The sequence below is a fragment of the Parasteatoda tepidariorum genome, chromosome 1 (genome assembly GCF_043381705.1).
Source record: "Parasteatoda tepidariorum isolate YZ-2023 chromosome 1, CAS_Ptep_4.0, whole genome shotgun sequence".
Lineage (NCBI taxonomy): Eukaryota > Metazoa > Arthropoda > Arachnida > Araneae > Theridiidae > Parasteatoda > Parasteatoda tepidariorum.
This window is the reverse complement of record NC_092204.1, coordinates 26,072,996-26,075,399: the sequence shown is the minus strand read 5'-3', so window position 1 is coordinate 26,075,399 and position 2,404 is coordinate 26,072,996. Positions and strand designations below refer to the sequence as shown.

Sequence of the window (2,404 nt, the reverse complement as noted above, 5' to 3'; positions counted from 1 at the left end):
TTTTTTTTTTTTTTTTTTTTTTTTTTTTTTTTTTTTTTTTTTTTTTTTTTTATTTATGTTGCTTATTTAATAGCGGCACATTGTGAGCTCAAGTCAATCTGCATCGTACTCCTGCTGCTGACGGTCTTCCTCTTTGCGTGCCCGGTGTAAGTGACAGCGTCCCGGATAACGTTCTCGGGGAGAACTCCTCTGGTTTCTTCGTAGATTAAACCAGAGATACGCTTGTGGCGTATTTTGTGGCGTATTTTTCTAACTTCTGGAAATCTTGCAACCTTTGGACAACAAAATGAATATCATGGCTTGGTCAAATCTGGCAAGAATCTTCAACATCTTTACAAGTGATATAAGCTTCATTATATTTCGACACCGAGTGGATGTTGTGTCTCAATTAGCATTATCTAGTGAAATCGCATTCCTTGTGAATTTGATTTTACTCGGAGAGACCAGATTGAACATCAGCTATATGTTACCCGTCTGTGCACCCTTAGCTTTGATTTTCTCAGGAGTCTCACTCTTACTTGGCAACATTTCTGAAGACAACATATTTACAATGGATATAAGCTCGATCATACGATTCCGAATGGCTTCATCAATTGAAATCGTATTCTCTGTGGATTTAATTCTCTTTGGAGTGGTTATAATGAGCATCCGCTGTAAGTTGCACGTCTTATTTCATCTCTTTGCTTGGGTTACGTCAAGAGTCTTCCGCTTTCTTAACAACTTTCTTGGAGGCAGCATTTTCCCTGCGATGCACTCAATTCCATGGACTGAAGTCGGAATCGCTCTGGATATCATTCACCTAGGAGAGACATTGTTCTCATTTTACCAATCTCTTGTGTGAGAAAAATAAATAAAAAAACTTTTAAAAAAAATAAAATTTTTTTATTGAATGTTGCTTATTTAATAGTGGCACATTGTGAGCTCAAGTCAATTTGTATCATTACCCTCCTGCTGCTGCTGCTTCTACACTTGTGATGAAATTGTATTGTATTGAAATTTGAATATATTGTATTGTATTGAATGTATTGCATTATAATATAAATAAATAAATAGCCCTCTGGGATACATTTTTTTTCAAAACAGTTTGTCATTCTTGAAAATTTCATTTCCTGTCAGATATTTGGTCAATTTAGGAATTGGTAACTGGACGGAGTAAGCTTGGCGCTAGCTCATATCCATCAATCTTCAAGACGCTAGCTCATATCCATCAATCAATCAATCAAAGTATTTGGCGTTGTTTAAACAACAGCATTCACCATTTTCTGGATTTGGTTGCGCGGTATTTCGTATTTTGTCATCATGAAAGTTTTAATTACAGGTAATTCTTATTATTTAAAGATTTATAACATTAGTGTATGTTTTATTGTACTATATGAAGGAATTACATGAAATTTAAAAAAAGATTAATGAATTTTATTCTATTTCTGTAAATACAACGCTTTAGAATGTAAATTACTTAGTTCGTTATTATATGTAGAATTTATGTATTTTAAGAAATTCGTAATAAAAGAACAACAACATTTTTCATTTACCAAAGTTTTTCTCTGCTTTCTTAGAAATCGTTTGTTTGATCTGTCAAAAATGTGTGAAGCAGTATAGTAATGAAATATCATTTAGTTAAATTACCTGATTTATATTTATTTTAGTGACATAATATAAAGGTATCTTTTTTTTCTGGGAAATATATTGCTAATTAAAATTTATTTTTTATAGATAGCTCAATATCAGGGCCGGATTTACGTATAAGCTAAATAAGCTGTAGCTTTGGGGCCCCGAGATGGCAAGGGCTCCCAGATCCAACTTTTTCCTTCTTTTTTTAAATGACCGCCATTAACATGTCGGACAGGCGTAAATGCTACTAACGAAAGGTCAATGCAATTATCACGTTCACGTACGTCGAGGCTAAACAAGTTACTACTGCCGCTTACACGGTGTGTTCACGTTGGCTGGATTTGAAAACTATTTCATCTTGATGTTCGGTCTTTCAAACATTGATCAGTGATCGACGTCGCAGAAGAACTGCAGTCATCAGGCTTGAATCAAACGCTCACGAAGAGAGGAAGAGATCATCGCTGAGGCAGGCAGGTGGTGACGACTGGCTGGCCGGAACTCATCGTTGGTCATCCCGCTGCAAGGCGATAGAGCCCCCGGCTCGGAGAACTCGCAAGGCACGTCCGTCTCCTAAGGCGTCTTCATCACGTAACCTGGTTGACTTGACTTGATATGAAGTGATGCGGAGTACCTGCCCGCGCAAGCGGGCATCTCACTCCTTCATCGGATTGGAATTTGCCCTAGGGCGACTGTGACTAAATGGCGTGGTGATATGTATCACAGAAAAAATCTGTGATTTCATCTTGTAATTTCTCCACACTAGGCCTTGGTAGATGGGAGAAGGGATTGTATC

The 2,404-nt window shown here is 37.0% G+C and overlaps 1 long non-coding RNA gene across 3 annotated transcripts in view; it reads left to right on the top strand.

Annotated features, from left to right (window-relative positions):
• The first annotated feature begins 1,166 nt into the window (after positions 1–1,166).
• LOC107438395 (uncharacterized) overlaps positions 1,167–2,404 on the top strand; it is a 5,580-nt gene continuing 4,342 nt past the window's right edge. For all 3 annotated transcript variants that reach the window (XR_011636165.1, XR_011636164.1, XR_011636162.1), the window contains exon 1: positions 1,167–1,318. This is a non-coding gene — a long non-coding RNA (uncharacterized lncRNA). The remainder of the gene's footprint in view (positions 1,319–2,404) is intronic.